This window comes from Balaenoptera physalus (assembly GCF_965194825.1).
Source record: "Balaenoptera physalus genome assembly, chromosome: 2".
Taxonomy (NCBI): Eukaryota; Metazoa; Chordata; class Mammalia; order Artiodactyla; family Balaenopteridae; genus Balaenoptera; species Balaenoptera physalus.
In genome coordinates this window covers 162,067,793-162,091,648 of record NC_138883.1, presented here as the reverse complement: position 1 = coordinate 162,091,648, position 23,856 = coordinate 162,067,793, and the positions used below count along the sequence as shown (strand labels likewise).

The 23,856-nt window shown below is 41.9% G+C and overlaps 1 protein-coding gene across 27 annotated transcripts in view; it reads right to left on the bottom strand.

Moving 5' to 3' along the window:
* Window positions 1-23,856, bottom strand: part of PARD3 (par-3 family cell polarity regulator) — a 627,365-nt gene that overhangs the window by 440,044 nt on the left and 163,465 nt on the right. The gene's annotated exons all lie outside the window — the stretch shown is intronic.

Below are 23,856 nucleotides of genomic sequence, written 5' to 3'. Positions count from 1 at the left end.
ACTTGAAAGAAAACAAGACTCCAATTGTTGCCAGTGGGTGACAATCACAACTGGTTTAGTTATGACTCCAAAGTAGTAACTTTCTTGCAGACCCTGTATCCGTCTGTATAAGAACCTATCAAAACCTAACCCATGAACTATGAAATCAGTTTTTGAAACTTCAGACATTTATCTTTTTTAAAAATGAACTCACGAGTAACAACTATTACCCATAAATGTCTGTCTACAAGAGTCAAAAAGAAATCCTTGGCTAGGAACTGCAGAATGTATTTAATTATGCACATATTCATATCACCTAATTAAGACACTGAAAAAGAGATGAAATTCTAATGTGTTCTTAGAGCAAGAAGGAATCTCTGAAGTTCCTGCAGAAGGAGGTGAGGCATAATAAACAACGCCTACTGAAAGAAAGAACACGAAGACACAATTCTGAAAAACAGCACAAATATTGGGAAATTGGAATTTTAAATATAAATAAACTATTGGAACATAAAATTGGCACCCGATTCAGTTTGAAATTAAACGTGAGCTTTATTACAAGGAGTTGTCCAACCTGGTATAAGATATTTTGGCATTCAAAGGTAAAAATAAATAGAACATTCAATGTATGTAACACTGCAAGTCTTCAGAGCACTTTCTGGATAACATGAGAAAGAAAAAGCAAATTTGTTCAAGTGAGGGAGGAGAGAATGTCCATAAAAAGACTCTTTTTCCAGAATATTTACTAAACTGAACTATTAATGTTATCAGGCATGCTTCAGTGTACCCAAGGACTTCAGGAGTAAACTGGGTTTTGCCCCAGCACCGAATACATTTGCAAACTGTTAAAAACTAGGGCAGAGGTCGAGAATCATCAATAAGCTCTGGGGATACAGGAGTAAAGAGCTAAGAACAAGCTTCTAATAAGGGGACCATCGCTAAAGCTGATGATCTAAAATCCCAATCCACATGTGCCCCGCTGTGCCCTACACTGAAAGCCCAACTTAGAAGGAAGGCCTGCCAGGGTCCAGCGCTGGCTACTGCTCCAACCAGCCTTCTACCCACCCTGCCCCTCATGGTCCAGACCTGGTACCGATACGGAACCACGTCACAGCCTCTGCCAGTGTAAATACCTCTCCCTTCACCAGGAACAGCCTTGCCCTGACCCTGCAGCTACCCTGACTCAGTCAACATTCAGGGGGCAGGTCTGGAAGCTTCCCCCACTCACCACCACCATCATCATTATCCCTCTCTCTTTCACACTCCCCCAAACGGAACAAAACCTACACTCAACTGGAGTAAATACTCCTTTCCTGTTGTCCTCAAATTGGAGAAGTCTCAAAAACAGAAACCACAATGTTGTTATTCATTACTGTGACAGACCAATATATAGGTGCATATACACTGTTCACTTTTCTTTCAGGAAAAATAAAATTAAGTGTAACTAAAAACTATTCATCCATTTCTTTTTTCCTTTTTTTGTATTGTAATACTTTTTTAACTCACATAATTAAATATTGGAGATTCACTAAAGGAAAATTTTCACTGCATTTTGTTTCTGGAGGTTATTTCGTGTTTTGTGTTGTAATTACTAATGAAAATAATTTTGTTGTATAGTAAGGTGTTATAAAAATGATCCATGCTGGTGTCAAATACATTAGGTACACCACTGATCAGAAGTACCCCCAAACTGGAAACAATCTAGAATGGATTAAAAAGCTGTGGCATATGGGGACTTCCCTGGCGGTGCAGTGGTTAAGAACCCGCCTGCAACATATATACAATGGAGTATTACTCAGCCATAAAAAGAAACGAAATTGAGTTATTTGTAGTGAGGTGGATGGACCTAGACTCTGTCATACAGAGTGAAGTGAGTCAGAAAGAGAAAAACAAATACCATATGCTAACACATATATATGGAATCTAAAAAAAAAAAAAAAAAATGGACTTGAGCACATGGGGAGGGGGAAGGGTAAGCTGGGACAAAGTGAGAGAGTGGCATGGACATATATACACTATACGTCTAGTGCTAGAGCAGCAAACGGCTATCAAAATTAAGCAGAGTAAAATAGATAGCTAGCGGGAAGCAGTCACATAGCACAGGGAGATCAGCTCGGTGCTTTGTGACCACCTAGAGGGGTGGGATAGGGAGGGTGGGAGGGAGGCGCAAGAGAGAGGGGATATGGGGATATATGTATATGTATAGCTGATTCACTTTGTTATAAAGCAGAAACTAACACACCATTGTAAAGCAATTATACTCCAATAAAGATGTTTTAAAAAAAAGAATCCTCCTGCCAATGCAGGGGACATGGGTTCGAGCCCTGGTCCAGGAAGATCCCACATGCCGCGGAGCAACTAAGCCCGTGTGCCGCAACTACTGAGCCTGCGAGCCACAACTACTGAGCCCACGAGCCACAACTACTGAAGCCCACGCGCCTAGAGCCCGTGCTCCTCACCAAGAGAAGCCACCACAATGAGAAGCCCACACACCGCAACGAAGAGTAAGCCCCCGCTCACCGCAACTAGAGGAATCCCGTGCGCAGCAATGAAGACCTAATGCAATCAAAAATAAATAATTCTTTTTTAAAGTTGTGGCATTATCATACAATAGATTACTACACAAAATGAACTGCTGCTACAACCCAACAACATGGATAAATCTCACAGACATAATAATGAGCAAATGAAGCCAGTAACAAGAGAGTGTATAACGTATTATCTCATTTCTGTGAAGTTCAAGAACAGGAAAAACTAATGTTGAGTGATCAATCAGAACAACAGGCAAGGGATGAACTGCCCATCGGCAAAATGGGTTCAAGGAGCCTTCTGGGGCGCAGGGAATATGCCACATCTCAATCTGAGTGGCAGTTACATGGGTTTATAGATACATAAAAGTTCTTCAGTCCTTCACTATATATACACTTCAATGTTTAAAGGTCTTTTCTACTACCCACATAATGCCTACAATGAACAGAAAGAGAAACTGAGGTTCAAAAAACGTAAAATATGTATTCAAGATCACTAGTACTTAAACAACTGTTGTAATTTAAAATAGTTGACAAACAGTTATGCTGTAGTTTTTAAATTTCAAAGTGTGGTACCCTTTAATGTGACAGTTTGGTAGAAAGAGATTAATGGAAAGAAGAAAGTACCGTCTAGTGCTAGAGCAGCAAATGGCTATCAAAATTAAGCAGAGTATATAGGACCTGAGAGAGTATATCAGAAAAAATAATGTTGTGCTTTGAAAATTACTCTTCGCTGGTAGCTTGCCAAGGTGTCCTGGCGTGAAGCAATGGTGCCTGGGTGGGCTGAAAGTTTAAATTAGAAAGGACCCCCTGCCTAGTGCTTTGCAGCTCTGGTGCTAATAAAGTTGCATCCTTGTTTCCCTTAAGAGCTCATCTTTGTCCTTGATGGCATCTTGCCCTTGGCAGAGAAGACCTGACACATTCCAAGAACCCCAGGGATTAATACTCTTTGCCCAATGACAACATTAACTTGCCCGGGTTTAATCTGCAAAGATTGTCCCTTCTGCCTAGTTCCCTGCAAAATAAAGCCAAAAAACAAGGCAAGGGGTAAAGGAACACATTGAAAAGTAGACACGCAGTCCAGGATGGGGCGCTTCACCCTGCCTTTGGGGAAAGGGGCTTCCAAGTCAACCAGAGTTCACAACGCAGAACAGAACCTCAACTATCTAAGCCGTTGAGTAGCAAGGAGGGGAACTCTGCAAACAACTCACTTCTTCGCCAAAGACTTCATAACCAGAAGCGTGTAACAGTCTGTGAGGCCATCATACGCACCTAGCACACCAGACAGGGAGTAGAAGGACAGAAGGGGAGAGAAAGTTAGGAAGGAACGGAAATAGGAAAAAAAACAAAAAAACCCAGAAAACATACATGTAGCGGTCATGGGGAAAAGAGAAAGGTGGGAAGATGCTAAGCTGGGGTAGGCCCCTGTGCTGGGTTCAGTGAGAGACAATTACACACAGAAAACCATCCCACATGCCATCCATCCCTTTATACCCAAATCCTGGAGGAGCGAGGTGACTGTCAAAGATGCCTTCAGTCCCAGACACTTTTAAGAACAAGAAATTCAAAAACCATCTAGTTTTCCCCCCAAAAAAACTGCTGCCTTAAAATCCTATCAAAAAAGTTGGTTCCCTCATTTCACAAAACGGTCCCCAAAGGACAAACACCCAATGAAATATACCTCTGTGAGAGTTATACAACTGTGACCAGCCAATCCACAAATACAAGTAATTTCTTGTTAGTCTTGCCAGTTTTCATAGGAGAAACTACATCTGTACACATGTGCAGGTGGGTGTCTAAAGGCATATGCTCAGGGTAGGAGGGGGAAGGTCATGTGGGACCCTGGGCTACCTCAAACCAACAGAGCAACCAAGAGAAAGGAGAGGAGCAGACAGATGAGACTGGAAGCGGGAAAAGCACGCCTGATCCAATCCCCTCCATCAAGTCCACACGCTGTGCAGCATGCGTTTCCAGGATTTCTGTTGATTGGTGGTTCTTCGCAGGTCTTAGGGGGCAAACAAGTTAACTGTATCCACGGGAGAGCCCTAACACAGCTGGGACATGGAAAGAGTGGTCCAGATTCCTAGATAGATGCATTATTTTTGTGGTGAAAGGCGAACTTGAGAAACGTACTTCGGTGCAAATCTTAATCTTTGGGGGCCCATCTAAGTGCCTCGAAAGGCAGTACCAAGTTTTTTGCATTTTACAGATCTCAAAACTGTCAGAGCTTCACCCCATCCCACCCACAAAGTCATTACTCCAGATACCTTAAAACCATAAAAATATTCCATCGTTTTACAGATAAATTCACAACACATGTGATCCGTGTTTGCAAGCAGCCCTCCAGGGTACAGACAAATGTGCTAAAAACCACAACTTCTCGTGGTCGTGTCAGAAATAACAAGGATGAGCGCATTCCCAAGCTGAGGCTTAAGTGATGGGTTTTGTGCCAACGACAGGAATTCTTAATGCGTAACAGCTAGAAGAACAGTTAAATAATTAAGTAACTTCCTGGGATTATTGGGAGGGAAAAGAGTATGAATGGAAAATGAATAGATTAAAAGAAAAGGATCCTCTGTGTTTTATACAAACTCTAATAATTATACAAATTCTGAATGGCAGTTATCCGAGGTGGTGTCTGTTTTCATAATCCCTTTTCTGTTCCAAATGTGTTGAGAAAAGGGAGGAAAGGTAAATTCATCCTTTGGCACCTCGCAGACATTTCTGCTCGTGGGTCTGGCACCCCTCAGAGCTCATTCTATAGCCGTGAGAGGACCAGGGGTCAATCAGCAAGGAAAAACCCGATTCCAAGACCTAGACTGGATGGAGCTAGGTACACCCCACTCTGCTCGGCCCTCTAGCATCAGAATCGAGAACGCCTGGGACTTTCCTGGTGGCGCAGTGGTTAAGACTCCGCGCTCCCAATGCCGGGGGCCTGGGTTTGATCCCTGGTCCGTGAACTAAATCCCACACGCATGCCGCAACTAAGGAGCCCACCTGCCGCAACTAAGACCCGATGCAACCAAATACATAATAAATAAATAAATATTGAAAAAAGAAAAGAAATTACTATTCTTAAAAAAAAAAAAAAAGAATCGAGAAAGCTTTGTGAGAAACATTTAGGTGTTCTTCCTTCATTTGTTTGAGAGGAAGAGCAGGGCAGGCTTCAGGCACCCACCCATGCATCAGCACAGAGCCCCACACTGGGTTTACACTCTGTTGTCAGTGTCTTGAAAGGTGACTTTTTGTCAGTGTTTTGAATGGTGACTTTTTCAACCAGGCACCAGGTGCATTCATTCTGCACAGGGCGTCCCCGCAAGTTACTCGGCCGGTCCCGAGTGAGGGTCTGGTTTGCTCTCAGATGCTCACTTGTCTCTGGCTGCTACTCAGACTCTTCCACACACAAACATGTCAAACACGCTAGGCTGTGTCCCTGTTCAAAACAACAGAAGAGAGAGGCACTCATCAAAACCCGGTTGGCACTGTGGGACCAGGATGCTCTTCAAACCAGGAAATCATTACGCAGACAGTCTCAGCAGACACCCAGCCTTCGAGGACAGTTAGGAGGATTAGCAAATAAACCAAAATGCTGTGCGTAGACTTGTGTCAATCAAAGGAAAAGAGGCATGTACAGAGAATGAATAGGAGGAAAATTCTAAGGAACCAGTAGGATCAGGGGTTGAACTATATTCATTCATCAAAGAATATTTCTGTAGTTCCTAGAATATGCTACGTTAGGAGGTTTTTCTGATGATGGTAGCGGGGAGGGGGCATTTCATTTTGTTTCACGTCATGATCGTCATTGATTGTAAAATGAAATTGCTGAACACTGTACGTGATTAATTCTAGGTTTTATAAAGTGTGGTACTCAACAGAATAATTAGAAAATAGCCATAGCTTTTGATTGCTGAAAATACGCAAGGCTTATTTATATTTGCAAATCCAGTTGACAAGGCTGTGTGTGTGCTGATAGCAAACTTGAAAATTTTCAACTCTTCCATGACTTTAAAAAGTAAGCAGCACCCAGGGAAATACATTCATACAAAGACAGGGACAAAACTGGGTGTTTTTCTTTTCTTGTTTAAAAATACCTAGTAGCTGAAAACATCCTAGTCCCTGAACAATTTAGAAGAACTGATATCAGTCTATTGCCATGATGCCAGCCAAACTCAGCCCTAAAAATAGAAGAAACTCGTGAATCTAGAATTAGGCAGAATAAGGACCAATTTATTTTTACATTCATTATTCAATGCTTACATGAAAGTAAAAATCTCTGATGGCTGGGAAAATTAATTATAGTCTTCAGAGGTATTCTGTGTTTAATAGTTACTTGTAAAGCACGAGGTAATACAAATATGAATGTTTTCCGTCACAATTTTGTACATTATAAGTACACATTTTAGGAACATAACGCTGCCTAACAACCAAGTTAGCTTACTGTTAAACAACTGTAGTCCTCAACCTAAAAATGGAAAGGAAGTAAGCTAATCAAAATGTGAAATTTAAACTTTTTCTAGAAATACAAAATAATAGGAGAGCATAACTCTTAGAGAGGCATTAGCTAACCAAGCACTATCTGGACAAAACTGGAAGGCAGAAGAGATTAAAAACCAAAATATCAAAAGGCACAGAGAATACTCATACACTGAGGAAAGCAAGGAAAAGAAGCATAAGGCGGTAATTTTAGGTTTTCTTAATGCCTTTCCTTTTCTTTTCTTTTTTTTAATATTTATTTAGTTATTTAGTTATTTATTTTGGCTGTGCCGGGTCTTAGTTGTGGCATGTGGACTTTTAGTTGCGGCATGCATGCGGGATCGAGTTCCCCAAGCAGGGATGGAACCCGGACACCCTGCGTTGGGAGCGCGACGTCTTACCCACTGGACCACCAGGGAAGTCCCCCTAATGCCTTTTCAAATTTAATTTCAAATATGGCCAGAAAAATTAACTTGGCAAATCACAGAATTAATATCATTTTTAGAATCCCTTCCCTATGAACTTCTAAATAGGACACATCAGAATAAAATCATAGGAGGTCCAGAGAAAAATTTAGATCTTGGAACAACCACAAGAATTCCACCCCTGAGGTCCCATACACGATTGTGCATAATGACATCGGGGGAGGCAGCTGAAAACTGATAAATTTATCTTAATCCATGTAGACGAAAATGGGAAATAAACGGAATGCCTGACATTTAGAATAAAGTAGTTCAAATATAGTACACGTCTATAAACACAGTGTGTAAGCGATACATAAACATAGATATAAGCTAGTAATATGTGTATATAATTGTATATATACACCCAAGTGTTCTAAAGCTATGTTTAAAATGCATTAAAAATATAAAATTTAAAAACATATAAAATCCTTTTCCAAATACACCCCCAAATCCTTAAACATATAGACATATTCCCTATCAGTGAGAGAGAAATTATCCCTTAGGAAGAAGACAACCATGATTTAAAAAAAAAAAAAAAAAAAAAAAAGCCTAAGACAATGTAATGTTTAAAAAATTAGTTCTCACCTCTTTACACACTTTTCTCCAATGGTCATTGTGAATCTATAACAACAACTACAATGTGAGAGGGACAGTGCTGGGTGCTCTACGTGCTTAGTCCTAACTCAGCTTCTTAGGAGCTGCGTGCAACCCTGGTCAAGCTGTGGGAAACTTGCATGATTAATTTCCTTATTGGGAAAACTGGGGCAAAATTCCTACCCCAAAGGGCAGTAGCGAGGTTTCATGACATAATGGATGCAGAAAGCTTCTTAATTCTGGTGTACAGCACTGGACACAGTGAATGGAACCTAGCATTGCTAATCATCACAGCAATGCAGCAAGGTGGGTATCCTTATTATCATTATGAGGAAAAATGAGAGCCTGGGACACTAAGTTACTCGCCTGCAAAATGACTGAATAACTGTGGGTTGGAAACCAGCTGAGGGGAGATGATAAAGTACCTAGCCAGGCAATCAAGTCAACAATACTAATTAATCTTAAATGAAAATTAAATGTAATTAATCTTTCAAGTTAATGTACATAATTCTCCAAGCAGCTATAAAACCTAAAACCCATATAGGTGACAATAATTCAACCAAAGCTACTTACCGTACAAAAACTAATAAATATTTATACTTAAAGTCCATCACACAAAATAACTTCTTTTCTGAATTCAAAGGCATGCTCAGAACCAACCCACAATGGCTCGATCGTTTCAAGTATTTTAATCATTAACATAAACTCACGTTTGCACTTTTATAAAAATATGTAAAAATACAGTCAAGTGAGCAATACACAAGAAAGCCAACTTGCATCCTGATTAAAGTGTGTGCATATGTGTGTGCTACTGGCCACCTGCTTTCTTTTTGATTCACCACTCAGTTTTCACCTTTCTGAGGTCTAATCTGTGAAACACAAAGATACATGAAACCTTACTGTCATTAGAAAGCAGTCCCAAAACATTTTTATGGCTTGAAATTTGAGCTCAACAACATCTGTGTAATTACAAAGTATATCATGTAGGAATAATAGAGCTATGTATCATAAATACATACCAGTAGCCCAATGTTAAAATCATTAAGTTTTATTTAATTACAATCCATTCTCTGAAATGCACATGGTCCAGCTCACAATTAATCATAATTATTCAGCCCCGCAGCATAGCACGACACAGCACCAAGAGGATTAGCAAATGTGTGGCCTTCTTACTCTTTCTGCCCATTATAAGAACAGAAAGAAAATTCAGACAATATGGCACCGCAGGAAAAGGGCAAACACATTCATTTCCTGTAGAATAAAAAAGGTTTAAAAAATGGTTTTCTGCCCAATATTCTCTGGGGATCAGCTTCCAAGTTTCTGAATTTATGGAGGAAACCCTTTAGGGTCAAAGTGCCAAAAACAGTTTGCAAATGAAAATAAATAAATAAAAAATTTTTTAAAAATGAATCTCATGTAGTAAAAAACAAAATAACGCATGGTTTTCTAAAACCCTTGTCAATTCTTATTCTAAATTTGCTTTTTGAAATTATGTTGCACCACGAGCTGCAAATGTATAATTCTCTATCGATCAGCAGACCCTCCAGTGAACCAACTTACACAAATTACTAAAACTAAAGCAATCACTAGGAATATACTCCTCGGTCATACTAATGGGACAAGTTTATAAACACAGAAATGTGCTAACAAACATACTCGGATACACATACTCGTATGGATGTGTTTGTTTTCCTGGATCCAGTTTTCAAAGGCAAAGAGCTGAATTTGGAGAAAGGAAAAAAATGTTTTTCCTCCTTTAAAGTTTTATTTCTTCTTGGAAACAGTGCTCCTGACAGTTTAAGTCAGCCAACATCCGTCATTTGAGTCCACGACCTCCCTTCCCTCCTCTGGCCCCCCTGCATGGGGCAGCAGGACCACGGCTCTCCCAGGAAGAAGCAGAATCCTCTGGGAAATGATCTCAGAGCTGCCTCTGAAGAAGAGCTAATAAGAGCTGAAGCTCCAGAGACTACAAATTTGAATATATCAAGAAGCTCTCTGACAGAAGAATGAGAGAAAAAGGAGTAAAAATTATAAAGTTCAAGGAAAATCAGGGTGAGACCAAAAAAAAAAACACAAAAAGTGTGCTGTTCAAGGATAAGATAACTAATTAAGAATGACCACATTTATTAACAAATGACCTAAAGGTACCCAGATCGCTTCTTTACATCATACTCTAAATGTCTAACATGTATTTTTAAAAGACTGTTAATACTGATTAATATTTTTACCTAACTTCCTTAAAACGTTTTTTAAAGTATCTTTCAATGTGTCTATAGATAACCTAGTAACCTGGCCCACAGAACCATGTCAACTAATTGTTTCACAAACTGAAGCAGAGAACACACGGCGGGCGGGACAGCTTTCACAGGACTAGTTTTGGACATTTGAACTCACCGAAGGGACAGCCACCCTCACAGAGTACGGGGCTAGCCTCCAGGAACTCTTTAACAATTTTTATTTTTAAACTCTTTAACGTCTTAGCTTAGGTAAAACTGTGGAGGCAAAAGTTAAAAGAAATGCAATTTTGCTTGAAAATTTTTTAAAGGAAAATATTTGAAAATATTAGCTACAGCTTCTCTATAAATATTGGTACCCAACTGTATTCTCTGGTGCAAAATTATATTATTACAACAGAGGATCCTCAAAACCATGGCCTTTTTAAGCCATAGCCCTGAAAACACGAAGAAATGGGGGGGGCACAATTCCTCTAAAACTCAGGTTTCCTAATCTTTATTTTAAAATATTAAGGACTTAACACTCGATTATATTTGTTTATAAGTATCCAATGATGTTTCACTAACAGTGACCTAGAAACAAAGAACCACAACAAAATCCAAAGCCTTTTAACAAGACCTCCCAACATTACAGAATGCACAAGTGCCCAAGCTCCTTAAAAATTCTCAGCTTTGTTTGAAAATTCAGTGGCCCCTTTAAAAACTGAAATACATTCCTTTCCCACCCCACTTAAAATAGCTTTTCTCAACTCTTGGTGACATCAAGTGACATCTTACACCAGTGAAGCCAGCATGTGAGAACACTTCCATAACAGTGACAAACTCAGTCACAATAAGTGTAGAAATGAGAAAGTGGTAAATGCCTATGAATCCACTTGAAAAGAAAATGGACCCGAAAAAGAATAGACCCAAAATGAACCGACTGTAAGTTTAAATCAGCAAACAAATGAGCCACTAACAAAACGTCAAATGTCTTTTTAGCTATGATACCTCCCTGATTGACTCTGGCCAGTTGGATCTCCATGTCTATGATTACATCATTTTTGCCTACTCCACATTCCTGTCTGGCGGAGGCAATCACTTTTCTAAACGCACTTGAACCACACACACCTCTCCCTCCACACTCAATCACAGGATCAACTCAGTGCTAGGGTGATACCTGAGGTCAACCACAGTGTGACCCCAGCCTCCTTCCCGGTTTGCCTGCTACTACTTTCCTAAGGAAGGTTTCCTCACTGTCCAGGGCACCTCCCCATTCCCGCACCAATTTCCCCCACTGCGCACCCCCCTGGCTCCAGGCTGCCAATGAACTTCTAGAAATTCTTTACAGTCCCACCCCCATCCCCTCCCAGAAGGTTTTGCTATTCTCTCCAACTACAAAGACAACCCCGGCACCTATAATGCCTATTGGCACTCAAATATTTATTGAATGAATGGTTTAACTATCCTGAATTTCATTGTATCTATGTATAATTTGTTATTTGCTAAGTGTTATTCTTAAATTTTTATTTTACTACCAAGATGAGGTTGGGAATACCCAAGCCTAGGTAGGCATCTCACTGCACACACTGCCAAATCTCTCCCTGGTGACTCACACATCGTTATGGAAACAGGAGATGCTCAAATATTTAATGGAGTCTCAGAATATAAATAGCATTTTAGAATCATCTGGTTTAACTGCCCATTAAAAATCTTTGAGTGCCCTCTGCTTTATCCCAGCACTCACCCTCTGCCTGCAGCCTCTCCCTCCCCAGGCAGCTCACAGCAATCTCAGGGAGCTCTGACTCAGGAAGGTTTTCCTAACACAGCACCCCAGGCTTCCCCTCGGCACTGCGCAGAGCAAACCTATCTCTGGGTCTGCGTGACAGCAGAACCAACTTCTAGGTGTACGCCTTCGTTTATTCATTTATCAAACACTTCCTGAATACCTACTATGAGCTCCCACCCCTACACCAGGCACCAGGGGTAAAATGAACACTCCCACCACCTCCGCAGCAGGACCATGGGTCCCGCTCTCGTGGAGTGAAAACAACGGGAAAAAATAGACATTGTTCAGATAACCATACACGAGATACGTCCCCAGGTCATCAACCACTCGTGCATGATGTGATCTTGCCTCCCTTTGGTCATTTTGGCATCTCCTTCTCAAATGCCATCAACTTATTACCAAAAAAAGAGAAAAAAGCAAGAAAACACGACCTGCATCCCTAACAACCAAGAGGTGACTCTTTCTCCAGCAACAGCCCAGAGCAGCTGAACCCACCCCCCATCTGTGCTCTCAGATTCCATTCACATGTTCCTGCTTCTTTTCCAGACGCACTTACTCCAAACTCACTGTCACTGGAAAGCAAGAGGTCTGGGGGCGTGGAGGGTCTCCCTCTCTTTCTGAACCAGGAGGAGAACCAGCGTGCAAACAAAACCCTTCACAGATCCTCATACGCAGACAAGCTAAAATCCAGACTCGCATAAACTTATCTTTTCATTTGGAATGTACATTAATTTTCTTACTAAAAAGACAGTTGAAGAAAACAACATGCTCTTTGATGAACACAACAGAAAAGTCGAAATTGGGTTGAGCGTTTCATCCACCTCAGAATTCAATCTGTTTCTCCATCTCTGTGCTGCTTCCATGTTATCAGCTTAAAAGTCTCACCGATAGACAGATAAAAGCACACCTTATAATTTCAGGGCACTCTTTAATTAAACTAAGTCCAAAGCTTGAAAGAGAAGTGCGAAATTTCTGATTCCAAATCCCTAACCATGAACCAGCTCTCATTCCTATGAAAGCTCCAGAAGATGAGAAGCACTCAAACCTTAGAATAGGGTAAAAAAGCCACATCACTACATGGCCACGTGCATGCCCTGGCACCACACTGAGCGGGTGTGCAAGTGCCCTCAAGCCCACGGGAGGTCCCTGCTCCCCCAGGTGGGCTGACATGACCTCTTCCTTGGTAGTGATCCAGTGAAGAGAAACCTCTGAACAGAGATGGCAGGAGAATCCCACTGTATTCTAGGTTTGCACAAAAAAATATTGAATCAGGCAGGACCCATTAAAGAATTCATAGTTCCAACACTGAACAACAGAACATGACTTATCTGCACATTCCTAGCAGCTCAAGAACACACTTCAAAACTATCAAGACAGAACCCAGACACCCGATTCACACCATGACCTGAAATAAACAGCACCTCTGCCTTCCCACCTCCTTACAAAAATCATCACACATTAATTCTTTAAGTAAATATATGCTTTCTAAAGAGGCATGGGCAATATGTTGCTATGCTTTGTAAGTTTCCATGGCAGGCTATACCAATAACCACAAATGCAATCATATTATGCACAGATTTCTTTTTTTTCAGTGTCAGACTTTTGTCTTATTAAACCTACTTTATGGTACCTAAACTGAAAAATAAGATTGTGTACCTAAATATATTTTCATTTAAAATGTATGTTGATGAAATAAGTATCCAAGCCGTGGTGCTCACATTTATATAACATTCCGTGCCAGCTGAGGAAAAAGAGTTCTCAAGCAACACGTGAATCCCAATCATTTATTTAATCATTATTTAATTTTCACACCTTTCCTAAAATTCAGTAGAAGAGCCAGTTTCTTCTACAGGTGGCCATTCCTGCACTTGTTTTCATTTAGACTTTTACTTATTAACCCAAGTCAAACTCACATCTGACCACATTCCTTGCTAAAAACAAAGAACGGAATTCCTCTAAACAGGGCAATATTACCCATCTACTAGAAACATATAGAAAGAAAGATACATTTATAGAACTTAATTTGGAAAACACTCCAGTGACAGAAATCCGAGATCATCATTTATTCTGAAAAACTTCACTTTTTCTGATTTATACATTTTGCTTAATTTTGCAGATCAATGCTGTTTTAAATTAAAACCCAAAGCCTCCAGGTATCATGAAATAACATAGAAAGGGCTATCAAATAAGAAAATTATATGCGTGAAAGGAAATTATGTTTCCTTTAATGAAGCTTCTGAAAATAATTCTATACTATAACTTTCACCTAAAATGTCAGCCATTTCAATTGTTACAAAAGGATGATAGATAGTATTTGTCACAAGGGAAGGTTTTATGCCCCTTCTATGGGGGTGGGGTGGAGGCACTGCAGAGATAAAGATGAATTTGTATCTGTAAGCAAGATATCAATTATAATTAGTCCCATCAGGCTACATGGAACACTGAATAAATTATGGTTGAAAGAATATACTGGATAAACTTGAGTCAGTTGCTTTTGGTGTCTTTTACAACAACAAGAAGCTCTGGGGAAAACAAGATGATTCTGCTAGGACAAAATGCATGACAGGACAATAGTGCCTGGGTCTGGTTTGGTTTTTAGTGCCTGAGGCATAGTCCATATTAATAGTATTTCTCATAATCCTCCTGATATGATCACTGGAGAAGAGTGGGAATTGAGCTTTTTCACTTATTTCTTTTTTTCCTAACAAATGGACTGTTTTCTTTCTCCTGGCCCTTCAGCCCCGTGTCAGTTTAAGAACTTGCAGGTCACGTGTGAAACATCAGTGTTTCTGGCCCCTGAAGGCAGAGTAAGAAAAGTGATGAAATAGCAAAAATCTACCCTAAAGTGCTCTACAAAGGCACACAAAAGCATATGGGAATATAAGTTGGGCTTCAGCAGCCCAGAAGTGAAAATTGACACTTCATGCGGCCGTGTCTGTAGCACATACGGGGGGAGCCACGGAACAGTCCCCAAGGCTGTTCGCACACACGAAGGTACAGCATTGCACCCCGTCTGACGGCGTCTATTTATAGCAGACCTGCCTGCTCCAGACACACAATTATTTGTGCACATTAAATATGCATTATTTAACGGTGCAACTAAACCAAAACGGGAATTTTCTAGGCATCTTTTAATAGGCTATCAAACTTTCTTCCCCTAAATAATTATGTTCCGTTTTAAATAACTTCAATCTTCAACTTTAATCATGAACAAGGCATCTGAATTGAAAACTTCTGGGACAAGAGTGTTTTACCATCTGAACAAAACAAGTGGTTAAAGGGAAACCAAGAGACGACACTCCCCACTGTTAACCAAAGGAGCCGGAATAAATTTTCTTTTTTTTTTTTAACTTTTGAAGAAGAACATTCTTTTATTTTCTCTTCTTGTGCCAATGCTATTCTTTTTTTTTAATTTTTAAATTTTATTTTTTTATACAGCACATTCTTATTAGTCATCCATTTTATACACATCAGTGTATACATGTCAATCCCAATCGCCCAATTCATCCCACCACCACCACCACCCCCCAGCCGCTTTCCCCCCGTGGTGTCCATACGTTTGTTCTCTACATCTGTGTCTCAATTTCTGCCCTGCAAACCGGTTCATCTGTACCATTTTTCTAGGTTCCACAGTCTGTAATTTTCTTTTTTTGTAGTATCTTTGTCTGGTTTTGGTATAAGGGTGATGGTGGCCTCATAGAATGAGTTTGGGAGTGTTCCTTCCTCTGCAATTTTTTGGAAGAGTTTGAGAAGGGTGGGTGTTAGCTCTTCTCTAAATGTTCGATAGAATTCACCTGTGAAGCCATCTGGTCCTGGACTTTTGTTTGTTGGAAGATTTTTAATCACAGTTTCAATTTCATTACTTGTGACTGGTCTGTTCATATTTTCTATTTCTTCCTGGTTCAGTCTTGGAAGGTATACCTTTCTAAAAATTTGTCCATTTCTTCCAGGTTGTCCATTTTATTGGCATAGAGTTGCTTGTAGTAGTCTCTTAGGATGCGTTGTATTTCTGCGGTGTCTGTTGTAACTTCTCCTTTTTCATTTCTAATTTTATTGATTTGAGTCCTCTCCCTCTTTTTCTTGATGAGTCTGGCTAATGGTTTATCAATTTTGTTTCTCTTCTCAAAGAACCAGCTTTTAGTTTTATTGATCTTTGCTATTGTTTTCTGTGTTTCTATTTCATTTATTTCTGCTCTGATCTCTATGATTTCTTTCCTTCTGCTAACTTTGGGTTTTGTTTGTTCTTCTTTCTCTAGTTCCTTTAGGTGTAAGGTTAGATTGTTTACTTGAGATTTTTCTTGTTTCTTGAGGTAGGCTTGTATTGCTGTAAACTTCCCTCTTAGAACTGCTTTTGCTGCATCCCATAGGTTTTGGGTTGTTGTGTTTTCATTGTCATTTGTTTCTAGGTATTTTTTGATTTCCTCTTTGATTTCTTCAGTGATCTCTTAGTTATTTAGTAACGTATTGTTTAGCCTCCATGTGTTTGTGTTTTTTATGTTTTTTTCCCTGTAATTCATTTCTAATCTCATAGCATTGTGGTCAGAAAAGATGCTTGATATGATTTCAATTTTCTTGAATTTACTGAGGCTTGATTTGTGACCCAAGATGTGATCTATCCTGGAGAATGTTCCGTGCACACTTGAGAAGAAAGTGCAATCTGCTGTTTTTGGATGGAATGTCCTATAAACATCAACTAAATCGATCTGGTCTATTGTGTCATTTAAAGCTTGTGTTTCCTTATTAATTTTCTGTTTGGATCTGTCCATTGGTGTAAGTGAGGTGTTAAAGTCTCCCACTATTATTGTGTCACTGTCGATATCCCCTTTCATAGCTGTTAGCAGCTGCCTTTGGTATTGAGGTGCTCCTATGTTGGGTGCATATATAATTGTTATATCTTCTTCTTGGATTGATCCCTTGATCATTATGTAGTGTCCTTCCTTGTCTCTTGTAACATTCTTTATTTTAAAGTCTATTTTATCTGATATGAGTATAGCTACTCCAGCTTTCTTTTGATTTCCATTTGCATGGAATATCTTTTTCCATCCCCTCACTTTCAGTCTGTATGTGTCCCTAGGTCTGAAGTGGGTCTCTTGCAGACAGCATATATATGAGTCTTGTTTTTGTATCCATTCAGCAAGCCTGTGTCTTTTGGTTGGAGCATTTAATCCATTCACGTTTAAGGTAATTATCGATACGTATGTTCCTGTGACCGTTTTCTTAATTGTTCTGGGTTTGTTTTTGTAGCGGAATAAATTTCAACGAGACACAGCGCAAGGAGCCACCTGATCCATCCTCCAAATCCCAAACTCGCGCTCCAGGTCTTCGGGACAGGCCAGTGGGCGGCCGATCGTGGCCGGAGCCCACGGGTCCCCCTGCACTGCCGGCTGGCCGCTGCCATCACCGCCGTGTGTCTCTGCCTTGTTTCACGTCATCTCCCCAGGAAAATGGACAGTCCCACAGTGAAAAACTGGTTTCTTGATTGTTTGCATCTCCGGCAGCAACGTCTGTGCCTTCCAGTTGGAGGCAGGAAGATGTGGGTAAAAGGGGGACTGGCCCTTTCTGTTGGAACCTAGCAGTTGGAGCAGAAGCTGTGGCTTTTACATAATAAGGGTGATATTTGGACCCTTGTCTCAGCACAGTGAGGAAAGAGGAACTTGTTGAAAAGAAACTCAGTGGAAAGGCCACCACAGTCAGCAAGGCCCACCCTGTAACGAGGGCACCAAGCCCCAAGGGGACCCCAGCAGAGAGGCCGGCCGGGACCTGGGGGCCGAGATGCAGGGCTTCGTGAAAGCTGACACCCTGCCTGTTGCAGGCCCCTCTGGGAGGCGGGCACCCAGGGAGACCTGCTCACCCCACCCTGACGTCACACCAGGCAGGGCCCAGGGGACATCAGGCCTCAGGCCAGGGCCGGGGTCACCAGCCCCAAGCTCTGGGCCGGGAAGACACGTGAAAGATACAGAGGGTGACCTCGAGTGGAGTCCCCAGTCCTTGCCTGGCTCAGCCACGGAGACCTCACTGCGTGTCTCTGAGCCTGGGGGCTGATCCAAGCGCTGTTCTCACAGTAACTCATAAGAGCAGGGAGGGCAGGAATTACTCTCCTCACGTACAAGATTAGGCAGCTGAGGACCAGAAAGCAGCTTAAATAACACACTGAGCACCAACTACGCACCAGGCACACTTCTTGGTGTGAGCTGTGATCACCAGTGGCACCAAGTCAGGGAAGGACCCCTCCAGGCGCAGCTGCACCAGGTGTCACACTCCGGTGACTCTGGTCAGATGCCCAAGCTGTAGCTGGAGAAATCCAAGTTCAGTTATTTCCCATTAATGTGACCTGAATGGGGGGTGCTTCACTTCAAATTTTGAAAATAGTGATATTGAGGAGATTCAAAGTAAGATTAAAAGTCAACTTTACCAGAACCCTATCTTAATTTGGGGATGAGTTCTTAAGCCTAAATCAGGACAGAAGGCAAAGATCTTATCTGTTCAGTATCATTTTTAAAAAATCTCTTCAAACTACCCAGTGGTGGAGCAGACTGCTCTTGCGTTGATTGCCTAAAACATGAAGTAGGTGGCCGGGGTTGAAGGGTCATAATTAACCACTCTGCTGTGTGTGTGTGTGTGTGTGTGTGTGCGCGGGGGGGTGGGGGGGGACGATGACAACCGTGTAAACAGTGGAATTCACTCAGTGCAGCAAGATGCTGACACTGGGCAGCCAGAAGGAGCTGGGATCGAAGGAAGAGCAGACTCCAGCCTCCACCGAATGCTCATTCTCAATCATGTCCACTGAGTAGAAGGGCAGGTACACTGGCAACCCTTTTACAATCACTCTCTCTCTGTGCGTGCTTCCTTGCTCTCTCCTCCTCTCTGAGCGGGGAAGTGTCTTCTCTGTCTCTCTGGCTCTCTGACTCTCATCCTCTCTCTCTGTGAGAATAAAGCTTGTCTTTTTTAATCTCTTTCTTTCTAGAGAGGACAGGGGAAGAAAACCGAACAAAAAGAACAATATAGTTGGACATGATTGTGTGGTTAACTCATAACTCTACATCTGGCAGAAGAGGGTCTCTGAAAGCACTCACAGACTATGCATTATATATGCTATGACTAAAATGTAAAATCAGGAATAAAATTCTGACTGGTTTGAGGGCTGAAACTCATATTTGGATATAAACATCTGAAAATTAGCCAAGGAAATGACAAAACACATGAGAATAACGTGCTTAGGATCCTCACAGCTAACACACTTGTGTGCACTGTAATTTCAGGGCAAAGTTTCAAAAACCAGCCCCTTCTTTCTAACCACATCCAAGCATGTGAATGTGCACATCCAAAAAGAGATGTCATGGCTGATGCAATCAACATGTGAGCCCAGTGACGAAGCCTAAGCAATCATGCCCAAGACTGTCTGGGCTCAGAGAATGACACGTTGCCTTCTCTTTGCCATGTTTTTATAAGACTTCACTTTTGAAGCCAAACATCCTTCTAAACTATATTGAGCTTAGACACCCATCTAATATGCACTGAATTATGACCCCCACCCCAAAATGATATGTTAAAGTCCTAAGCCCCAGGACCTCAGACCATGATCTTATTTGGAGATAGGATCTTTAGAGAAACAACTAAGTTAAAATGAATTCATTACAGTGGGCCCTGATGCAATATGACTGGTAACCTTATAAAACAGGGAAGTTTGAACACAGAGACAGACAGACATCAAGGGAAGACAACGTGAACACACACAGGACTGGAGTGACGTGTCCACAAGCTAAGGGACACGTGCGACACCACAAGCCTGGCAGGGGCGTGGAACACACCTTCTCAGAGCCTTCAGAGGGAACACAGCCCCGCTGTTCAAACTTCTAGTCTCCGGAACTGTGAGACAACACACTTCTGTCGTTTAAGTCACCCAGTTCTTGGTCCTTTGTTACAGCATCCCCTCCAAAACTAACAGAGCATCCATAAGCACTTTGATTGAAGCAGTTTTTAACGTTTCACATGGGAAAGAAGGTCAGTGATTTCAGGAGGAAATGAAGGGCGCACAGAAGTTGCTTTATCAGTTTTTTGAAACATCGGAAGCCGTCTGCGCACCTGTTCACCAGCTCTCTCGGTGGGCGTGGCCTGCCTCGCCATCTGAAGGCAGACAGGTGGGGAGCAGGAGCTCACAGGCTCTGCCCTCACCTGCCTGACTCTCCGGGGACTTGCACAGCCAAGAGTAAGGAACTAATTCTCAATGAATGTGGGACGCCCATCCACGCCACCTGGGAATACTTTCCAAAGTCCAGCAACTCATCTCCCCAAGTCTTCCCTCTTCTTATTGAGAGGTAGCACACAGAAGCTTACACAACATCTGTACTTAGCAGTGACCTGATGGGATGATACACATCCGTGTGGACTAAACTCAAGCACATGCTCTGATGCATCTTTACTACAGGTGCACCAGTAGCCCAACTACCGGCGACCAGTGGTTTTGTTTCCATATTAAGTAAAACCTGATTGGGAAATCTTTAATATGTCAATTCATTCAGCAGTTATTAAATACCTGCTATGATTTAGATTAGGGGTCGGCAATCTTTTCTTGTGAAGGACCTGACAGTAGGTGTTTTAGGCCCCGAGGCAACTCCTCAACAGTGCCCAGTGCTGGGTAGTGAAAGCAGCCACAGACAGTGCACAGGAACGGCAGCCGGGTCCAACAATGCGACGGGTTTGGCACGAGGGCCATAGTCTGCCACCCTGACTTAGATGATGGGGTAGAGGCTCCATCTAGCCTGAGAGACAGGGACCAGCAAGGTGTCCCTGATGAGCATCTCCAACAAGAGAAGGGTGGCCATACCTGTATCCTAAACGTGTAATTTCAGCAAGAAAATTGTAAGTCAACAAAAAGAGAAGAAAAGAAAAGAAAAAAAAAAGCATACAGGGGCTTCCTTGGTGGTGCAGTGGTTGAGAATCTGCCTGTCAATGCAGGGGACACGGGTTCGAGCCCTGGTCTGGGAAGATCCCACATGCCGCGGAGCAACTAGGCCCGTGAGCCACAACTACTGAGCCTGCGCATCTGGAGCCTGTGCTCCGCAGCAAGAGAGGCCGCGATAGTGAGAGGCCCGCGCACCGCGATGAAGAGTGGCCCCCACTTGCCGCAACTAGAGAAAGTCCTCGCACAGAAACGACCACCCAACACAGCCAAAAATAAAAATAAATAAATTAAAAAACAACAACAACAACAACAAAAAAACCTGGGTCATCTTTAAAAAAAAAAAAAAAAAGCATACAAAGGGGAGGAAAAAAAGATGAACCAAAAAGAAAAAAATGCATCACAGATGGGAGGGGGTCACAAGACACCATTCAATGTCACAGTGACACAGCCTACACACCTCAGATATGATTTTTAAAATCTCGGTGAAAAGCCAAATGATCTAAGAATAGGTCCTTAAACCCTCTCCCAGGAGGGGGAGACAGGGTGTTAAATCCCCCTTCACCGCAGGCTCCAGCAGCTGTGCAATATCGCAGTTACGACGTGACCGCGACATCCTGGTTGGCGCAGTAATGAAGGTCCCGGGAGGGACCCGCGGCCCGAGCGCCCGCACCCATGGATGCCGATTTAACAAGCCCACGTGTGACTTACTGTCCCGACTCTCGTATTAAACATTTTCAGTATCTTTCAGCAGTTTGATAAAACCTGTTAAAATTAAATTCCAACTACAATGCACTCATCCACACCTTAGGGGCAAAGGTTATACTAACATGATCTCTCTTTACAGCCCGTGTCCAAAAAAGAGGATGTCTTCCAACCTCCATGTACAAAAGCAGTAATCCCAAAGCACGGGGTAGGGGGGGGTCTCCTTAACTTACTTACACACACACACACACACACACACACACACACACACACACAAAGCTGAGGTCAGTACGACAGTGTGGTGCTACGTTCCCCAGCTCAGAGCATCTAACTGACTGCAACCCCAGAAAGAAAATCACCTCCAATCTGCTAGCGGAGAGCCTCACAGAGAGGGCTCAACTAAGCACATTTCATACCTATGTACCTTCACTCATCAAAATTAATATCGCCAGCATTTATTGTTTGTGGATTTTTTGATGATAGCCATCCTGACTGGTGTGAGGTGATATCTCATTGTACTTTTGATTTGCATTTCTTTAATAATTAGCAATAGTGAACAACTTTTCATGTGCCTCTTGGCCATCTGTATGTCTTCATTGGAGAAATGTCTAAGACACTGCTATTTTTATGGCTGAGTAATATTCCATTGTATATATGTGCCACATCTTCTTTATCCATTCATCTGTCGATGGACACTTAGGTTGCTTCCATGTCCTGGCAATTGTAAACAGAGTTGCAATGAACATTGTGATACATGACTCTTTTTGAATTATGGTTTTCTCAGGGTATATGCCCAGTAGTGGGATTGCTGGGTCGTATCGTAATGGAATAAAGACGAAGACGTAGAGAATGGACTTGAGGACATGGGGAGGGGGAAGGGTAAGCTGGGACGAAGTGAGAGAGTGGCATAGACATATATACACTACCAAATGTAAAATAGATAGCTAGTGGGAAGCAGTCGCATAGCACAGGGAGATCAGCTCAGTGCTTTGTGACCACCTAGAGGGGTGGGATAGGGAGGGTGGGAGGGAGACGCAAGAGGGAGGAGATATGGGGATGTATGTATATGTATAGCTGATTCACTTTGTTACAAAGCAGAAACTAACACACCATTGTAAAGCAATTATACTCCAATAAAGACGTTAAAAAAAAAAAAAAAGACTGCTATTTTTAAAATGGATAATCAACAAGGACATACTGTATAGCACAGGGAACTCTGCTCAATATTCTGTAGCAACCTAACTGGGGAAAGAACTTGAAAAAGAATAGATACATGTATATGTATAACTGAATCACTTTTTTGTACACCTGAAACTAACACAACATTGTTAATCAACGATACTCCAACACAGAATAAAAAGTTTAAAAAAATTAATATCACATTGCATTATCTGGGACCCAAGGAAAAGAGACCACCCAAGTAGCTCAAATGCTTGAGATAAAACACTCATCTGGTTGTCATAACCTCTGTTTAGTGACCTGATTAAAACAAGCACCAAAATATTCAAGACCTTCAGCTTTCATTAGATTTTAAGACTGTTTTTTGAGTAGTCTGTCATTTTCCTGAGGTCAATAGACCAAGTGTTTATTCATTCACTAAGCAAATACTACAGATCTTTAGATACTGAATATATCCAGTATGTAGATATTTAGGTAAATATCTAACGCGTGAGACAGAATACATGGGAATACACGCAGCTGTCCCCACTGTGGTCGGGTGAACGTGGCCTGGATCCCCCAGGTAATGAGCAGCCCCCGCAGAAGTCACCTAAACATACAGACCATCAAACTAGACGAGGCAGTGGTGGGACAGGAGATCTAAAATGAGACACAACAATGATAACCCAGGGCTTTGGAAATTAAAAACCTTTCAACTCCCTATAGGCCTTGAGCTGGTTCCCAATCAGCAAAACTGGAAAAACAGATTCCCTTCCGCGTACACTGCCAGGCCTTGTTTGGTTTCACGGAGGTGAAGCCGCAGTCACATGCCCCTGCACGGATCTGGCAGGCGCACGCAGGCCCCACCGAGGAAGGCACCTCCCTCACCTGTCCAGGTTCCCAACCTCCAAATGCATGCCAGGAGCCCAGGCCTGGCACCTCTGTCCCCACTCGGCCTCTCTCTTTGAGACTCACTGGGAGGAGAAAACACACAGAGTGACTTCTGTGAACGAAGATCTTTCTTTTCCAACATTCCGAACACTCAAGTTTTCCA